The 21,154-nt window shown below is 37.5% G+C and overlaps 1 protein-coding gene across 5 annotated transcripts in view; it reads right to left on the bottom strand.

Annotated features, from left to right (window-relative positions):
- Window positions 1–21,154, bottom strand: part of RNF111 (ring finger protein 111) — a 90,658-nt gene that overhangs the window by 47,277 nt on the left and 22,227 nt on the right. The gene's annotated exons all lie outside the window — the stretch shown is intronic.

Genomic DNA, 21,154 nt, shown 5'->3' with positions numbered 1-21,154 from the left:
TTTTGTTTAACAGATATATTCTAAATTTATAGCTTGATGAACTCTCACAAAATGAACATATCTGTGTAACCTCTAAGCATAACCAGCACCCTAGAAATCCCCTTCCAGTCACTTCACCTACCGGGAGTTTCAACCACTATCTTAACTTCTATGGCTATAGATGAGTTTTGTATTTAACATGCACTTTTGAACCACTTCCTAAAAAAAAGATAAAAAGGTATTGGTAGCAAGTCATTTCCTTCTCCACAAATGACAATTACAGGACTATACAACCTCACAGGTCTCCCACTTTATTTTAATATATAACTATTCTCAGAACAGAGGACAGTAATTTAAAAAATGGAACAGCCTACTTCTTTTCCTTCCTTTTTTTTCTTTTTTTTTTTTTTTTAAGTAGGCTCCATGCCCAAATGTGGGGCCCGAACTCACAACCCTGAGATTAAGAGTCACATGCTCCACTGACTAAGTCACCCAGGAACCCCAGAAACAGCCTATTGCTATATAAAACTATCAAAATCTCTATCTTCTATTACTTTCTATTATTCTTATTTACAAGAATAGGCAGTGCTATATCCACAATCAGCCATCAAGCCCTGTCTGGAGTTCAGCAGGATCAGTAACAAAGAAAGAACACAAAGATGGGTGAACACATAGGCAATGAGCAAATTACAAGAGGCGGCCACTCAGACAAGGATCCCCAAAATTAAATGTAAGAAAACACAAAATCATGGAGTACCTGGACTGCTCAGTCAGTTAAGCATCCAAGTTTAGCTCAAGTCATGATTTTACAGTTAAGAGTATGAGCCCCACAACAGGCTCTGAGCTGTCGGCTCAGAGCCTAGAGCCTGCTTCAGATTCTGTGTCTCATTCTCTCTCTCTGTCCCTATCCCGTGCACTCTCTCTCTCTCTCTGGGTCTCTCTGTCTCTCTCTCAAAAATAAACTTAAAAAAAAAAAAGAAGAAAATACAAATCACAGCGATAAGGCATGGGTATGTGTGATTTAAGATTCAAGGGGCAGCCCACTAGGATGGCTATAATAAAAAAAATATAAATAATAACAAGTGTTGGCAAGCATATAATAGAACTAGAACCTTCATACATTGCTGGTGGGAATATAAAATGGTGTAGGACACTTTAGAATTTAAAATGGTGTAGCCACAATATTCATAGCACCATTAGTCACGATAGCCCAAAAGTGTAAACAAATGTCCATCAACTGATGAATAAATAAATCCATACAATGATTATTCACAAATCAAAAGAAATGAGAGGCACCTGGGTGGCTCAGTCGGTTGGGCTCAGGTTTTGGCTCAGGTCATGATCTCACAGTCAGTCATGGGATAAAGCCCTATACTGGGCTCTGCACTGGATGTGGAGCCTGCTTAAGCTTCTCTCTCTCTCTGCCCCTCCCGGAAGGAGGGAGGGAAGGAAGGAAGGAAGGAAGGAAGGAAGGAAGGAAGGAAGGAAGGAAGGAAGGAAATATTAATTCATGCTACAAAGTGATATGAACGTCAAAAACACTACACTAAATAAAAAAAAAAAGTCACAAGACTACATTTTGTAAGAATCCTTTCATAACAAATGTCCAGAATAGGCAATGCTATAGAGAAAGTAAATTAGTCACTGCCTGTGGCAGAATAGGTGGATTGAGATGTGATGGCCCAAGAGGGTATAGGGTTATTTTCAGTGAACTGAAAATGTTTTTAAAATTGATTGTGGTGATAGTTAATCAACTCTGAATAGTATAAAAACTTCTGACGTATACACTTAAAAACAGAGAATTGTAATGGTATGTGAATTCTATCTCCATAAAGCTGTTGCCAAAAAGTGAAGAGAAAAGTATCAGATAACTATGGACCCCTGTTAGAGCCCATCAAAAGAGTTATGTCATTTGGAAAAATCTGGGGATTTTCCAGAAGTCCATGCCTCCCAGGAGTCTTGATGAGCTGGATTGCTAAAGACATCAACTTTATACGCTGCAGGAAAACAACCCTTTCAGACTCCTCACCCGCAATTACTAAGTCATCCTCTGAGTTCTGGTAATGGAGATCCTGAGAGGCAATGAAAACCTGCCGAAAGGACAGATCAATTCTGAGAACAGGAACCCATAAGTGAATTTAAAAAGAAGTGATTCATTGCATAATTTACTGAACTCGATTTCTTTTCCATTGGCTTATGCCCCAAAGCCCAAACAATGGAATTCTTTATGGTTACCTCTGCTCTGAGTTTTAGTGAATTTTGCCTGCCCAGCTGACAGCCGGGAGAGAATAAGGGACAGGTGGTATATAGTGTGGTACGTGTGTGTACCACACATGTATGTGTCTGCACACCAGTAACGTTTTCGGAGTTCCCTGCCAAACAGTCATCATGCAAAATTAACCTCCCATGTTATCTGACCTGTTCCTGCCAAGGGAGTACTCTATTCATGTTCTTATTTTAAAATGAGAAAAAGAAGTAAGTTCATCAAAAGAAACAAAATGCCAGTTCTGTATTTTTTAACTAAAAAAGCAGCAAAACTAACACACAGAATCAGTAATGTTCCAAACTCTTTGGCATTTGATGAAATCACAATATAATCTTTTATTTCTTTTTTTTAAATTTAATGTTTATTCATTTTTTGAGAGACAGAGACGGAGACAGAGCACAAGTGGGGGAGCGGCAGAAAGGGAAGACACAGAATCTGAAGCCGGATCCAGGCTCTGAGCTGTCAGCACAGAGCCCAACACGGGGCTCAAAGCCACCAACCTTGAGATCTTAACTTGAGCTGAAGTCAGATGCTTAACAGACTGAGCCACCCAGGTGACCCTCTCATCTTTTATTTCTGTAAAAATTACTGGTTGAACTAATTTACAAAGGAGGATTAAATACGTAGTAGGTATATCTATTCCCTTAGCCACATTAAGAATGGTTTGCTATTATACATTGTTTCAATACTGAATCCACAAGACTAGTTCCATCATTTTAATGTTATGTCATGAAACCAGCATACCAATTACTCCTGGTATTAGTGTGGGATACACAACTAGTTGTAAGCCTTCCATGAAAAAAAAGCACAATGATTAAAAATACTAACTTTCAAACTAAAATTTACGATTAGGATTGGCAATTTACACCATAAATTAAATTTATGTGAGCATAAAGTGGGAGTAAAAACTCATTTAGATTATGGATACAACTTGGAAGAACTCTTCTTCTAAGCTGAGATATGTTACAAATAATTATTATTGGTATGAACATTAACCACAAATGATAAGTATTGTTAAGTTTAAATAAAAATTTGATGATGGGGCGCCTGGGTGGCTTAGTCGGTTGGGCGTCCGACTTTCGCTTCGGTCATGATCTCGCAGTTTGTGGGTTCGGGCTTCGCGTCGGGCTCTGTGCTGACTGCCAGCTCAGAGCCTGGAGCCTGTTTCAGAGTCTGTGACTCCCTCTCTCTCTGACCCTCCCCTGCTCACGCTGTCTCTCTCTCTCTCTCTCTCTCTCCTAGAAATAAATAAAACATTAAAAAAAATTTGATGATTGATTTTACAGAGCTCTAAAAGAACAAGATTTTTAAAAACATCCATAAGATGATTTTGTATTTTTCTATACAAGTTTTAAAGATTATTAGAAAATGAACTAGAAATATATTCAGTTTATCCACTTTTTTCATATAATTAAGTGGAAAAAAAATAATACTTATATCACAGGGATATTAGAACATTTTTTCAATTTTTAACTGTCTTTTACTGATGCTTATTTTACTATGTGCCAGTTTAAGAATATGAAATCAGGGGCACCTGGGTGGCTCAGTCGGGTGAGTGTCCAACTTTGGCTCAAGTCATGATCTCGCAGTCCGTGGGTTTGAGCCCTGTGTTGTTGGGCTCTGTGCTGATAGTACCTGACAGAATACTCTCTCTTAGTACCTCAATGCTTAGTAACTTCTACGACTTACAGCTAAATAGTTATGGACAATATGATTTGTTACATAGTTTGAATAGTCAAAATTTCATTTATCCAATAGAAAGAGATTTCACTCCAAAAGACACTGTTTTGGGCTCATAATTACATTAGTAAAATGATAAAAACAAATTAAACTTCTTAAAGAGACACTTCTGCTCTTATAGTTAGTAGGAGCACACAGTCTAATAGTATACTCAATTATGAAAAGGAGGAACAGAACCTTGATAAACTTAAAAAAAAATTTTTTTTAATGTTTATTGGGGCATGTGGATGGCTCAGTTAAGTGGCCGACTTCAGCTCAGGTCATGATCTCATGGTTTGTGGGTTTGAACCCCACGTCAGGCTCTGTGCTGACGGCAAACTTGGAGCCTGGAGGCTGCTTCAGATTCTGTATCTACCTCTCTCTCTGACTTTTCCCTGCTCATGCTGTCTCTCTCTCAGAAATAAATAAAAAACATTTTTAAAAATTTAATGTTTATTTATTTTTGGAAGACAGAGACACATAGTGCAAGCACGGGAGGGACAGAGAGAGAGGGAGACACAGAATCTGAAGCAGGCTCCAGGTCCTAGCTGTCAGCACAGATCCTGAAGTAGGGCTCAAACTAACGAAGTCTGGGATCATGACCTGGGCTGAAGTCAGACACTTAACCAACTGAGCCACCCAGGTGCCCGAATCTTGATAAACTTATTAGCAAATAATAATTAATTTGCAGAGTGATATCTGATGTAAGGAGGAAGTTAGTCAGAATAACTACTGTAAGAATGCCAAACTCAACTTCTTTTAGGAAGCAAGATATAATAAAAATGTGAAAAAAGGCCAGTGATTAAGGCAACCTAGCCTAACGAGGCAATAATGTTCAGAAGATAAGACTGTTAACTATCAAATAATTCATTTGATTCTTGCTGACCAAGGACATCAAGGTGAAATAAACAATTACAGACAATTCACTAAATGTTCCAGAAGAAGCAATTATAGATATAATGTTATCAAAGTACAGAAGAAAATGGGATAATGTAAAAAAAACTTCCAGAATAAAATTCACAGAACACTAAAAACTGCACTAATGAATCAACAGTTCCAGAAGGTCCATTATGGTGTTTGTCAGGGGCTGCATGATACAATGATCCATATACTGACATTATAAAATTAAAATCACAGTCCTAACCCTCACAGAATTCACCAAGTGAGGAGACAGAGAAATACAGATTATCAAATACCAAAAAGAATAAAAAAGAACAGCTTCCAATTTGTGGGCACATACTTTGTGCCACATACAATATTCTGCATGTCTAGCTCCATCAAGATACTAAAACTTAGAAAGTTTCAGTGATCTGTCAAATAGTAAGCAACACTTGGAATCCAAACCTACAACTGAAAATGAGCAAAAGAATTGAATAATCATTTCTCCAAAGAAGATATACAAATGGCCAAAAAGAACATAAAAAGATGCTCAATGATTTCACTAATCATTAGGGAAATGTAAGTCAAAAATACAGTGTGATGCTACTTCACACCCATTAGGATGGCTATTATCTAAAAAACAAAGTAACAAGTATCAGCGGTAGAGAAACCGGACCCCTTGTACACTGCTAGTGGAATGTAGAATGGCGCAGCAACTGTGGAAAAGTGTATGGCAATTCCTCAAAATTTAACAGAGAATTATAATATGATCCAACAATCCCATTCCTAGTTGTGCACCAAAAACAAAGTAGAGACTCAAACAGATATAGGACATACATGTTCACAAGAGCCAAAAAGAGGAAGCAAACCAAATATCCATCAGTGGATGAATGGATAAACAAAATGTGATGTAAATATACAGTGAAATACTGCTCAGTCTTAAAAAGGAAGGAATCCATACAAAAACCTGCACTAATGGAAATTAGTGTTAAATGGGTACAGAATTTCAGTTGGGAAAGATAAAAAAGAGTTGTGGAAACGGATGGTGGTGATGGTTACAACACACTGTGAATATATTTAATGCCAAATCACACACTTACAAAATGGTTAAAATAGTAAATTTTATATGATGTGTATTTTATCACACACACACAAAAAATTCCTTGCACATCTAATCCTGTTGGGGCATCTGTTTCTCAGAGGACCTGGACTAACATGCACTCCATTTAAAAATCAACTTCTTTTTCCTTTTTTTTTTTTAGCATCTTACTTTTTTTCTTTTTCTTTCTTTTTTTTTTTTTTTTTAAATTTTTTAATGTTTTATTTATTTCTAGGAGACAGAGAGAGAGACAGCGTGAGCAGGGGAGGGTCAGAGAGAGAGGGAGTCACAGACTGAAACAGGCTCCAGGCTCTGAGCTGGCAGTCAGCACAGGGCCCGACGCGGGGCTCGAACCCACGAACCGCGAGATCATGACCTAAGCGAAAGTCAGACGCTTAACCGACTAAGCCACCCAGGCGCCCCTGCATCTTACTTTTTTAAAAATTTTAAATTTATTTATTTATCTTGAGAGAGAGAATGTGTGTGTGCATGTCGGAGGGGCAAAGAGAGAGAGAGAGAGAGAGAGATAGAGAAAGTTCCAAGTAGGCTCTGCACTGTGAGTGAAGAGCCCAGTTGGGGGACAGAACTCAAAAACCACAAGATTATGACCTGTGCTGAAACCAAGAGTTGGACGCTTAACCACCCAGGTGCCCCATCTCTAAGATTTCTTGAACATTTATCATAACCTAATTTTCAGTTGCAACAGTCCTTGAACTACAGAAGACATTTATTTTATGTGTAGGGGCCCAAAAAGTTCTTGAAATAGAGAAAATGATCACAAAAGAGAACAGTAAGGAACCAAGAGATTTTCTCCTCCATAAAATAGGTAACCTGATCTATATGCTGCTTCTTGATTCATAGTGTGTATTAAATAGGAAAGTGGCTGCATCTTCCAGAAAGTCTATAGAGACCACTTTTTGTATCCTTGAGAGTATCAAGGTCCAATGTTAAAAAAATAAATCTTCAGAGCTCCTGGGTGGCTCAGCTGGTTAAGCGTTCGACTTCGGCTCAGGTCATGAACTTGCAGTTTCGTGGGTTTAAGCCTCGCATCAGACTGTGCTGACAGCTCAGAGCCTGGAGCCTGTTTCAGATTCTGTGTCTCCCTCTCTTTCTGCCCCTCCCCTGCTCATGTTCTGTCTATCTCTGTCTCAAAATAAATAAACAACAGAAAAAATCTTTTAATAGTTTAAAAAAATAAATAATCTTCAAAACAGAGAACTGTGGCTGGATTCAGCTCACAGACATGTTTCCTTTGGCCTGCATAATTGAGAAACAAAACAAAACTGATGTTTAGTTCTCATCAAAATCAAGAAAAAAAGGTTTTCAACACTACATAACACTGTTCTGTTAGGGCCAGTCAAGTCATTCAAACAAGAGAATGGATAAAAATAAAAGGAGGTGGGGCGTCTGGGCAGCTTAGTTGGTTAAGCATCGACTTTGGCTTAGGTCATGATCTCACAGTTTGTGGGTTCGAGGCCCATGTCAGGCTCTGCGCTGACAGCTAGCTCAGAGCCTGGAGCCTGCTTCAGATTCTGTGTCTCCCTGTCTCTCTGACCCTCCCCTGCTCACGCTGTCTCTCTCCCTCTCTCAGAAATAAATAAAACATTAAAATAAATAAATAAAAGGAAGTGATTTTTTTTGGGGGGGTGTCATTATTTGTGGATGACATCAACAGATAAAACTGACAAGAAAACCCCTGGAAATACGTGGGAAGTTCTACATGTTTACCACAATAATTCTTTAAAATCAATAACCTTCCTTTAAAACAAATAGTAGCTACTTAGAAAATATTACAGAATAACAAAAATATACCACTCACAATAGGGGTAAAAAGATTTAATACCCAGTATCACATTTAACAAGAGACACACAGGACATGTATGAAAACAACTATTTCTGGGTGCCTTGGTGGCTCAGTCGGCTACATGTTTGACTTCAGTTCAGGTCATGATCTCGCAGTTCTTGAGTTCAAGCCTCACATCAGGCTTTGTGTTGACAGCTCAGAGCCTGGAGCCTACTTCAGATTCTGTGTCTCCTTCTCTCTCTCTGTCCCTCCCCTGCTTGCACATTCTCTCTCTCTCTCTCAAAAATAAATAAACGAAAAAAAATTTTTTTAAAAGAAAAGAAACTATTACTATGCAAGTTATGCAGAAATTACTGAGAAATTTAATGTTGATTCCAAAATACTAGCAAAGTTTTAATATTATAAAACAAGGAAATTAGCATTCTAGTTCTCTTAACCTTCAAAGATTCTCTGTCATCCACAGAACACACAGATCAGTTCACAGTTCCGTGGGTAAGCAGCTCAGAACTTCTTACTTTTCTCAGCATCAAAATAAAATCTTTTTTTCCCTGCTGACTGTAGGATTTATTTTAGAAACCAAATGAGCACTGATATCCACTTGGGAGAGTCAAAATAAAATCTTGATGTCACCTGCGTAGAGAGGTGGTAGGACAGCAGTATCACTGGATGGGGTCTATGCTACTATAACGGGGACTGCTGTGTTATATATCCACGTGAGGAGATTCAGGGATATCCTCCATTCCATGTTGCTCTAGACACTATTGCTCATGACACATTAAAAGGAATGAAGGTATACAGTACAATGGAGTTTAGAACTGTCAGACTGAAAGCTGCCCAGTGAGAGGTATGCCCAGGATCACTATCTCCTGTGAAAGAGTAAAAGGGAACTGAGAAGCATAGATAGCACTATGTTTACATTTAGAGACTTTCACATGGGTTGACTGTCTAGGCTAAAACTTCCCCTGTGAATGAAGTCTTTGTCCTCCAAGCAAACACTTGACTTATTTGCAAATGACTTGGAAGAGAACTGTCTGAGAGAACCAACCAAACAGAAGACTGCAAAACTAAAGTCTTATAAAATATTTTCAAAATATTATATGAAGCTAGAGAAAATGAGACATTACAATAATAATCAAAAAAGCTACAGCAGGGGCGCCTCAGTGGCTCAGTCAGTTAAGCATCCGACTTCAGCTCAGGTCATGATCTTACAGTTTGTGAGTTTGAGCCCCACGTTGGGCTTTGGGCTGATAGCTCAGAGCCTGAAGCCTGCTTCGGATTCTGTGTCTCCCTCGCTCTCTGCCCCTCTCCTGCTCTCACTCTGTCTCTCTCTCTCAAATATAAATAAACATTAAAAAAAAAAGCTACAGCATATCTAAGAACTACAGGAAAACATTATGGGAAAAGGATACTGAATGACAAACAGGGAAGGTGATTTTCCTTTTTTTTTTTTTTAAGTTTATGTATTTTGAGAGAGAGACGGCAAAAGAGAAAGTGCGTGAGCGAACACGAGTGGAGGAGGGGGTAGAGAGAAAGAGGGAGAGAGAGAATCCCAAGCAAGCTCCCTGCCACCAGCACAGAGCCCAATGTAGGGCCCAAACCCATGAACTGTGGGATCATGACCTGAGCCAAAATCAAGAGTCGGACACTTAACGACAAGCCAATAGGTATCCTAGGGAAGGTAATTTTTTTAATTGTTTAAGTGGGATCACTAATAAAAAGAATAAATGGTCAAGCAAAAGTAAGTTTCATTCGTGTACTAAAAAGATCGGGGTTCAAATCTTGACTCTGCCCATGACTAGCTGTGTCACCTTGGGCAGATTAATTAAACTCATTAAGACTGCTTCTTGTCTATAAAATTTGGATAACAGTATCTATCTCATAAAATTTCTTAAAGGGTAAAATGAGAATACCTGGCAGAGCACCTGGCTGTTATTATTAATCCCTTTTCTAGAGAAGCAGTTACAGAGATAAGAAATATGATGTTTAAGATCTTCCCTTATACCTAAATGAAATCCTTAGAGTCAGTGAAAGGCATACAATCAACTATTTCTATAACCTTAAAGTATAAAAATAAAGGACTAAGTTTCTTTGTCATAAAACCAATGAAAGCAAATAATTCTACTCTACTATGGATTAAACTCTGGGGAGCTGTATGTTTCCTAACTGCTAAGAGTAGACTTTCTTTCTACTTTTGGAAAAAGGTAAATCTCTCTCAAATAATAGGTGTCTATTACTCAATGAACTTAATGATCTTGTTTGTCTTGTTTAAAATACTCTAAAATCCTCAAGTATTAGTCATCAAAGGAAAACACATCTAACATCTATTTAGGTCTCCTATCAGTACAAACTAGGTGGAGTTCAATATACAGAGTCTACTTCTCTAGCCATGAGTACTGAAACATCATGAGGAATAGTAGCAAAATGAAGGCTGTTATCGATCCTGGCAAGCCAGAAGAGTACCTGGGAGTCAGTTTCAACCAGTAAGGAAGGCAGTACTGCAAATTACAGGGTACACCACACAATGTCTAATATTTCTGGTATAAAAGGCTGGACTCTGGAATTTACAGTGTAACATGAAATATGAAATATATAAATACTGCTAATAATTATGTAAAATATATTCTATCAAAAAAGTAAAAGAATCAACCAAAAAAGATCTATATGCAAAAAACTACAGAACTGTACAACAGGATGTAAAAGACAATCCTCCTAAGTGGAGCAATACTTCATTTCTGTAAATGATTCCAAACTGGCTTTGTTAAACATTATAAGAAAGCCATAATTTTTTAAAAGATAAAACATAAATACTATCATCATGGGCATGTTATGCCTTTAAAAACTTAAAGATTAATTCAAATTCATACTGTTTGCATTTAGTTTGTCAACATTTTGTTCACTGGAACTTCTGAATAATCAACCTTTGATTAAAAATAATAATAACTGGGGACGCCTGGGTGGCTCAGTCAGTTAAATGTCCAACTTCGGCTCAGGTGATGAACTCATGGTTTGTAAGTTCACGCCCTGTGTTGGGATCTGTACTGACACCACAGAGCCTGGAGCCTGCTTCAGATTCTGTGTCTCCCTCTCTCTCTCTGCCCCTCTCCCACTCATGCTGTCTGTCTGTCTCTCTCTCTCTCTCTAAAATAAACATCAAAAAAAATTTTAAATAGTAACTGTACATAACTATATGTATAAGGGAAAATCTGATTCAAGTGTTTTTTCCTTCTTAATCAAGTTTTAATTTTTACAACTAAGATAAAATTAGGTCATACAAATAAAATTTCTGAGCAGTCTTTAAAAATGAGGTAAGTTTTGCACAAATGGATATAGAAAGTACAGATAATTTTTTTTAAGCAGGCTGCAGGGCACCTGGGCGGCCCAATCTGTTAAGCATCTGAATTCGGCTCAGGTCATGATCTCGTGGTTCATGAGTTCTTGCCTTACACAGCTCAGAGCCAGGAGCCTGTTTCAGATTCTGTCTCTCCACCTCTCAAAAATAAGCATCAACAAACAACAATAAAAAATAAAGCACGTTGCACATAAAACTGCTATCAAACAATCTCTTTTTTTGTAAAACAACTTACATTTATATATGGATGTGGAAAATCTAGAAAAATACACATTTAGTTTCGGACTGAAGTTATAGGACGAAGATTTACAGCACTGGGCTGGAGCTTTCAACTTCTGTGTTACCAACTTCTATGTGGTTTGAATTTTTTATAAAACAATCACTTGCCCCCTTTAAAATCAAAGTACAAAGGAATGCCTGGGTGGCTCAGTCATTTAAACATATGACTCTTGATTTCAGCTCAGGTCATGATCTCATGGTTGGTTCATGGTTATTGAGCCCTGTGCTTTCAGCACAGAGCCTGCTTGGGATTCTCTCTCTTCCTCTCTCTCTGCCTCTCCCATGAACTCTTGTTCAATCTCTCTCTCCCTCTCAAAATAAATGAATTAACTTAAAAAAAAAAATCAAAGTACAAGGATTTTTTAAAGGAACAAAAAAAAAAGACAAAATATATCTTATTTTTCAACAAAACTAGGACAGAACTTTGTTTTTTGTTTTAACATTTATGTTTGAGAGACAAAGAGAAAACAAAAGTGGGAAAGGGGCAGAGACAGAGAGGGAGGGAGACACAGAATCCAAAGCAGGCTCCAGGCTCTGGGCTGTGAGCACAGAGCCCGACGTGGGGCTTGAACTCATGAGCCATGAAATCATGACTTGAGCCCAAGTGGGACACTTAACTGACTGAGCCACCCAGGTGCCCCCTGGGTTTTTTTTTTTTAATGGATTATGCTTTTTAATTATTGATACTGATCTGTGGCTCTAGGCATGTTTTTTCTGAGCTACTTCTGCGAAGAAATTTTAATACTTGGAAAGTAATCATTTATCTTATACCCATTTCATAGTCATCATTAGAACAGTAATTAGTATTGGTAGGTTAACTGAAAGAAGAAGTAAAAAATTAATGTAAAAGGAAAACAAACCTCCATCACCTTCCATTCTTGATAATTCTTTAAGTAATCAATCTGTCACTTTCAAAGCTTCAAATTTGCAAACTAATCTTATAAATTACTATTTTTTAAACTTCCAGTTTCCAAAACTGAACTTCAAGTGGCCACCAGGTTTCCCTGGAGATTGGAACTGAAAACTCTTTTTTAAAGTGATAGAAGCCAATTTAAAGATGATCAATACTTTTAAATATGGAAATATCTGCTTTAATACACCTAGTATCTTATCAAATTTTAACAATCTGCAAGAGATAACTGTAGAATTAAACCATACTGCTAAAAAGAATCCTAAATCTTTACAGAAACACTTGCCAAAAAGAATCCTAAATCTTTACAGAAAAACACTTGCCATTTTGAACTAATTTTTGTCAATAACTTATAATGATTTGGTCTTATAAGTAGTCACATATGTTGAAAGATGCTAAAGAAGGAGAAATAAAAATCAAAAATACAAAAATAAAAGTAACTGTGGCTCAGACAAGACTCTTTGAAGAACCTCAATGAAATGGCACATCCTTGTGAGAAGCAGGAAATATTATTAAAAGTAGGTAGAGTGGAACTTAATTATGGTGGGCTAAAAAAAATGTCAAGATGAAAAGTTCTGACTGATATTGAAAATGCTCAGTTATTCAAACAGTTACAGAAAACTACTTTGTATTCTGGGTCTCTCGGATATAAATAAGATAGAGACTTCTATCCTTCAAGAAATCCATAATTAAGCACACCAAAAAGAATATAAGTAACCAAAATATAGAATGCTATAAATAATAGTACCCTCCATGGGAACACATAGGAGGAAGCAACCGGTGTTTCTGGGAAAGGCTGCATAGAGAAGATGACACCCATGTCAAACCATGAAGGATGCACAAGGTGATGGTAGCAGGCAGAGATGGTAGTGTTGAATACTACCATTGTTTGAGGTATGGGTGTCGTTTTTGTTTTAGTGGGGGAGGGAATAAGCTGGAATCAAATTATCAAGAAGTAGGAATTCTATGCTTCCACTTAATACAGTTTAGAAAGATTTAATTCAGGAGGTACTGTCATGACAAGAGAAGGCTTGAGGGAAAAGTCAGAGACACCATGAAGAAAGCTTTGTTGTGATGGGAGCCGAGGGCAGCTTTAGGGCAGAAAGGGCTGAAGTGAAGGAAAAGGCAGGATAGGCAAACGTTGAGAGTCATTTAAGACAAAAAAAAATAAGATAGGGAAACAGAAAAGAAGAAAAAGGCCAATGCCCAGTCTGGGACTTCCTGATTGGATATTTACAAGAAACGTTAAGTCACAGTCAGATTTAATAAAGTTACCTGGAAAGAGAATGCAGGGATTCAGTTTTGGATATTTTTATTTCGAAATAAGAGTAAGAGAACAAGATGGGACTATGCCTACAATATCAGGTCTGAAAATATAGATTTTAGCATCATCCACTTGGAGGAAAATAAAATCACTAGAGCCAAAAAATTATCTGCTTTCATAAAAGTGAAATTCAGAATATAGAGAATATACAGCTAAAAGAGTATTATATGGTAGAGAATCATAAAAAAGGCAGCAAGGAAAAAAAAAAGTCTGAGAAGGCAAAACCCTGGAAGCCATTCTCCCTATTTATTAATTTCCTGACTTAACATTTTGACTAATGAGTAAGTACTCAGTAATACACCTCAGTACTGCTCTCACCAGCTCCATAAATCAATGCTTCCCTACTATTTTTATGTTATGATACATACAGAATATTATATATGTTGGGCATTTAGGGTAAATAAGACAACTACAAGGTGCCAGCCCTGGGGCTCCACTCTTCCCAGACCCTCAAATCTTCATGGCTTGAAGACATCTCTACATACCTGCAACCCAATCACAGTATACTAGCTAAAAAGCTCTGCTCTAAATTCTTTATCCCTTTCTTCTGCAAACACTCTTCCTAATAATAATTTTATACCAATTAAACCACATGCCTTTGCTTTTAGGCTGATATGATATTTAAATCATACTAATCCAGTACCAAATATTCTGAATTGAAATTTTTAAACATCAATGAGGCTAATAACAATAACTTGGCAATTCTTTCTTTCCTCATAATAAAGGATTCCAATATTTATTTCCTCAAGCCCTCTCCTCCTTTTTTACACCCTCTTATTTTGAGCAAATTACTAACTTCTGACTCTTACATTACATAAAATAAAGACTACCAAAACTAAAGTCGGGCATCTTACTTCCCTTTACCCAATCTCTAACTTTTCAATTTATATCAGGACCCTCAATCAAATATGCCCTCCTGTACTGGAAAATATATTTTAGATGACAGCATCCCTCCACTCAAAAAAGGACTTAAACTGGCAACTTTATGCTATTAAGGCAGCCCAACCAAAAGCCACTGTAGTAAGTTATTACATGGATAAGCATTACTTCATATTCTTTTTAAGTTTATGTTGAGAGACAGCGAGAGTGAGTACACGTGGGGGAGGGGCAGAGAGGGAGAGAATACTAAGCAGGCTCTGCGCTGTGAGCCCAGAGCCTGATGATTCCACAATTCCATGAACCATGAAATCATGTCCTGAGCCAAAATCAAGAGTCAGCATTCAACCAACTGAGCCACCCAGCTGCCCCAGTTTATATTCTTTTGTACTCTCCCAATGTAGAAGGAATGAAGACACGCAGGAAGAGAGTGAAGAAGGGCAGGATGCTTTACCAAATCAAGGACTGCATCCCCAGAATGAACAAACTTGTGCCAAAATACCAGAATATGACCACGAAGCTTTCAACATTTTTGCAAAGCACTGCTCAACAATCAAGCTAGAACCACAAGCTACAGAACCCTAGAGAAGTATGTTATTTTAGAATGAATGCTGTTTTTTTCTAATATCACACTTCAAACTCCCATCTGATAGGCAAATATTCATGTTAAAGTACAGTATCTTTCATAATTCAATTACTTATAATTGTCCTGCATAAAAGACTCTTCAGGTCTTATCATACTGTTCAAATAACTCCTCTATTCTCTTTCGGTAAGGCAGTAATAAGTACTCCATTTCTTTGGAAGTCAGATTTCCAGCAACATCAATTCTTAAGGAACATAGCCTACAGGAAAATGATTCTCTGAGGGATCACAATATATTGTCAGAAAAGCCAAATGCAATTCAATATTCAGAGACTATTTTATTTTACATATAATTCTAATAAGCTTAGTTGTCTGGATTCCAGGTATAATGGCAGAATACTGGTGGCAGCACCTTAAAAAAAAAAACCAAGAAGGACACAGAAGAACTAAAGCACTTTTGTCCCAATAACTAAAGAGTTCACTTTGTCTAGAATAAGATTATTTATGTGAACAGATTCTGAGGGCAACACTGTAATACTGCACAGAATAAAAGCTGATGTTCAGAATCATAATTCTGAGCCACCCAGAAAACAGATTGTCCTCAGTAAAATAAACATATACATAGCATGTTTGAGGCATATTTACAACAATATGGTTAATAAATTTTAGTTGCTTACTAGGAAACATGCCAATTGTGACTAACAATATAATCTCAATTTTTATTTGTTTAATTTGACAGAGAGTGACTGTGTGTGTGCGCACGCAAATGGGGAGAGGGGCAGAAGGAAAGAGAATCTCAAGCAGGTTCCACACTCAGCACAGAGTCCAACGTGGGACTCAATCCCATTACCCTGGGATCATTACCTGAGCTGAAATCAAGAGTCAGATGCTCAACAGACTGAGCCACCCAGGCGCCCCAACATTATCTGTTTTTAATGAAAATGTACAAAATAACATGCAAATGTCAATAGTACAAAAAACTGCATATAAATTCTTAAAAGTGGTAAAAGAACAAAATTTCAAAATACACAAAATACTTGCAAAATATGAAACATAATTCCTAACATGCAGAGTTTCTTCAAACTGGTAAGAAAGAAAACATGGGTGATTTATCTATCTTACCTATAATTTTTCATTTATTTTTATTCTTTACTTCCTTTTTATTTTGCAAATTTATCAAGCAAAGTAACCAAATGTTTTTAAAAAGCGAGATTCAGGTTTGTTATTTAAAAACTTTGGTTCCTAGTGGGTGTCAATCCTAAAACTTAAGGTTAAATATAAGTGGGAGGATAAAGGCTGAACTATAGGATTTTTGAAAGATAAGAAAGTAGGAAACTTAGAAAACTTGTGAATATCACTGGCTCTTTCACCATTTTGACAAGGACAAACTCTGCTGTTCTAATTATAACCTTTCTTAGAGCTGCAGTTGCTATGTCAAATCAGATTTTGCAAGACAGTTCAGCAATATACTCATTCCTAGATCCAGGTCCATTCATTTTCTTTTTTTTTTTTTTAATTTTTTTTTTTAATGTTTTATTTATTTCTAGGAGAGAGAGAGAGAGAGACAGCACGAGCAGGGGAGGGTCAGCGAGAGAGGGAGTCACAGACTGAAACAGGCTCCAGGCTCCGAGCTGGCAGTCAGCCCAGAGCCTGACGCGGGGCTCGAACCCACAAACCGCGAGATCATGACCTATGCGAAAGTTGGACGCTTAACCGACTAAGCCACCCAGGCGCCCCGGTCCATTCATTTTCTAAAATGTTTAATGAAGTTTAAAGGCCGTAATACATGTAAAAGCTCCAATTTCCATTACTTGGAACCACACTCCAGCCAAATCAATTGTAAAGAGGCTCCAGTCTCCCTCATCTTTTACCTGCCCTGACAGTCTACAAGTCATTTGTAAAAGACTTCTATGGTTAAAAAGAAAAAAAAGAAAAAAGCCAGCATTATGGGAAAGAGGTTAGTTAAGGCTGGAATAACAGTAGCTATGGCAAAATAATACTAACTAATATTAATGATGACGGTGGTGATGATGATGACCAAGAGGAATAGACTTTAGGAAGTCTACAATTCCTGTTAGCATAAGTTCTCAAATACATCTGTTTATTCATGGCAGGTTTCCTGATGACACCCTTTCTTTTTTCATCTAAAGAAGACTTCATTTTTTGAGGCTCAAAATAAAACAAAAGTATCTGACTTTTCCCTACTTGCCTGCCCCTAAAACCAGCATACATTCTTCTAGAGCTTTCCAACTTCTTTTTTTAAATGCTTAGATGTGCTTTTATAAAGATGCTTCTTATGACTCCAGAGCACAGAACAAAGCACACACACAGATACTATAAAGCACTATTAAAACAAATGTGTGATACTAAAAATCTCTTCATTGTTCAACCAAATGTCCAGGTTCAGACTTTCCAGCCATTCTGCACAGGAACTGAAAACTAAAAAGGGCACCAGGACCCTGCATCCAAATTTTTATTTTTACTATCATTCTCCAATAAAAAAGGAACAAGGGCTCCTGGGTTCTAGGTCTGTGACAAGGAAGACACAAGATGAGCCTGGAGTAGAAAGTGCCAGAAAGTAAACACACACACACACACACACACACACACACTCAAAAAAACAGAAGCATGTCAAAGGGACACCAGAGTAAAACTGAAAAGAGTTCTCAGTGGCCAAAAAATAAAACTGTAGCAACAAAACAAAAAACATAGTACTAGATTCTAACCCAAAGTATAAAATAAATTTCCCTTAATCTATACGGACATAAATGACTAAACAAGTAAGTGGAGCAAAGAGAGAAAACTTACTTATAAAAGAATTCCAAATGTCTTATGGAGATGAATACCTTCTAGGAGGTAGAGCTTAACAACTCCTCTCCCTTTAGTGACATGATTCCAAAGAAAGAAAGGAGAGTAACTTTACATGGAGCAAACAGTACCCTGGCCAGATAATTAAGGTTAATACTATAAACCATGTTGCTAACAAGAGAACTTCACTTCTGTAGGACTCTTCTACAGAACTCATACCCCCAGTCGAACCAGTGAGAAAAACATTAGGCAATCTCAAATTGAGGGACATTCTACAAAATACCCGATGAGCACTTCTCAAAACTGTTAAGATCATAAAAACAATGAAAAACTGAGAAACTGTGAGACCAGAGGAGACTACATTCAAATAATATCTGGAGTTTAGTTAATAGTAATGTACCAACGTTAGTTTCTTAGGTGTGACAGATGTATGACAGGTAAGATATTAACAATAAAGGAAGTTGGGTAAAGGGAACATACAAATTCTATGTACTATCTTTGCAACTTTTCTGTAAATGTAAAACTACTGTAAAATAAAAGCTCTATTATTTTTAAAAGGAAGGGCACTAGGGCATTATATGCAAATTTCTCCCAAGCAAATCCTAAAAAGGGAAGAGACAGATGAGTGAGGCTTATCCTGCTCACCAACTTCACCAGTCCCTCACTACTGCCAATAACATCTCTAAAACTCTTACACTGAACTGCTGGGGAGGTAGAGGTAGAAATCAGCATTAGCTGGAACATATGCCAAATCAAAGTATCCGTGTGTTATGGACAGAACTGTGCCCCTCCCCCCAATTTATATGTTGAAAGCTTAACCCCCAGTACCTTGACTAGGAGTATAAATAGGGTCTTTTTTAAAAAATGTTTTGAATTTTTTTAATGTTTATTCATTTCTGAGAGAGAGAGAGACAGAGCACGAGCTGGGGAGGGGCAGAGAGAGGGAGACACGGAATTCGAAGCAGGCTCCAGGCTCTGAGCTGTCAGCACAGAGCCCAACGCGGGGCTTGAACCCACAAACTGTGAGATCATGACCTGACCCTAAGTTAGATGCTTAACTGGCTGAGCCGCCCAGGTGCCCCAAAATAGGGCCTTTAAAGAGGTAGCTAAGGTTAAATAAAGTTACAAGGTTAAATAAAGTTAATCCAATTTGACTGGTATCATTTATAAGAAAAGGAAATCTGGACAAACACAGAAACACAGAGAAAAGACCATGTAAAGATACAGCAGGAAGGTGGGTAGTTATCTGCAAATGAAAGAGAGACTACACTTCAGGAGAAAGTAAACCTGACCATACCTGTTCTTGGACTTCTGGTCAACAGAACTGTGAGAAAATGGATTTTTTTTGTTCAAGCCACCCAGTCTGAAATACTTTGTTATAGCAGCCCTAGCAAACTAACATACCACACAAAAAACACTTCCTTAGTAGTTTAAATATGCCAGACTGTCCCAAATATTCTAAATACAAAAATAAATAAGATATAAACCTGTCCTTAGCTTTGGAGTCTAGCAGACATATCAATAGGTAATACAGTGTTTTTTTTCTTAAATAGTTTATTGTCAAGTTGGTTTCCATATAACACCCAGTGCTCATCCCAACAAGTGCCCTCCTCCATGCCCATCACCCCTTTCCCCTCTCCCCCACCCCCATCAGCCCTCAGTTTGTTCTCAGCATTCAAGAGTCTCTCACGGTTTGCCTCTCTCCCTCTCCCCCACTATTTTTCCCCTTTTCCTCCCCCTATGGTCCTCCGTTAAGTTCCTCCTAATCCACCTGTATGTGCAAACATAAGGTATCTGTCCTTCTCTGCCTGACTTATTTCACTCAGCATAATACCCTCTAGTTCCATCCATGTTGCTACACATCACCAGATTTCATTCTTTCTCATTGCCATGTAGTATTCCATTGTATAGATAAACCACATCTTCTTGATCCATTCATCAGTTGATGGAGACTTAGTGTAATAATAGAGGGATACACTGACACAAACTGGAGTAGAGCCTAATTCAGTTCTAAAGGGGAGGCTGTATAACACCAGGGAAGGTTTTCTAGGATGAATAAAAGAAAAAAGAGTGAAGTAGGAAGAAATAAGACTTGATCACCCTGTTTTCCATGGCAGAGATTCTCTGAATAAAACACATATTTAATGATGAAGAACACCTACAAAAGTACAAAACCAGTTATCTGAAAGACTGAAACATATGATCTTCTGATAAACAACATATAATCTTCAAAAATGCCATTCTACTTCAAACAACTATTTGTTTAGAATTACTGTTAGGAAGAAAAAATAAAATGACTTCTTGAGATATTTTTCAGCATGATAAAGACTAAATAAAGGTCCACATAATTACCGAATTTCCCCCAGAATCTGTTTCAACTTAATAATACAGGGAAGAATCCACAGTACCTAAAGCCCTATGTTCTCCCTTAATCTTGAACATGAACACTAAACTCCCTACCTCTCACATCAGGCAGCAGTCTCACCTTCATTAACCTTTCAGTAGTGAAAGAAGAATTGTAAGCTATAATAGAATGCTAAAATGGAATACAGATCAATCCCAAAGCTTGTCTAGAAATGTTATCAATAATCAGCAATATAAAATGAGGTGTATAATTAAAAATTAGCCAAAAACATGCATTCCAAAATTTGCTGTTAGCCATGGTTTCACATGAAGGCATAAATGGACTATTCAGTATTCCCAACTGACACAAAGCTGAAAAGCAGTGCCAACAAATTGGGCAATTTGGAAGAAATGGACAAATTCCGGAAACAGGAAGGAAGAGGAAATCTGAACAGACCAATAACCAGTACAGAGGTTAAATCAGTAATCAAAAATCTCCCAACAAACAAGAGTCCAGGGCCGGGTGGCTTTCCAAAGAAATTCTACCAAACATTTAAAGAGTTAACACCTATTCTTTTGAAGCTGTTTCAAAACACAGAAATAGGATGAAAACTTCCAAACTCATTCTGCAAGACCTTAATTCCAAAACCAGAGGACTCCACTGAAAAGGAGAACTAAAGACCAATTTCCCTGATGAACATGGATGCAAAAATTCTCAACAAGATACTAGTAAACTACATTCAACAATACATTAAAAGAATTATTCACCATGATCAAGTGGGATTTATTCCTGGGAGGCAAGGCTAGTTCAATATCCACAAATCAATCAATGTGATACATCACACTAATAAAAGAAAGGATAAGAACCACATGTGTGGGGAATAAGCTTAGGAATTCCCCAGGCTTGCACCAATGGGTTAACAAGGCATTAGAATT

This window comes from Hyaena hyaena, unplaced genomic scaffold (assembly GCF_003009895.1).
Source record: "Hyaena hyaena isolate Hyena2069 unplaced genomic scaffold, ASM300989v1 scaffold_49, whole genome shotgun sequence".
In the NCBI taxonomy this organism is placed as follows: Eukaryota; Metazoa; Chordata; class Mammalia; order Carnivora; family Hyaenidae; genus Hyaena; species Hyaena hyaena.
Note: the sequence above shows the minus strand (reverse complement) of the source record. Positions and strands in the feature narration are given on the sequence as shown.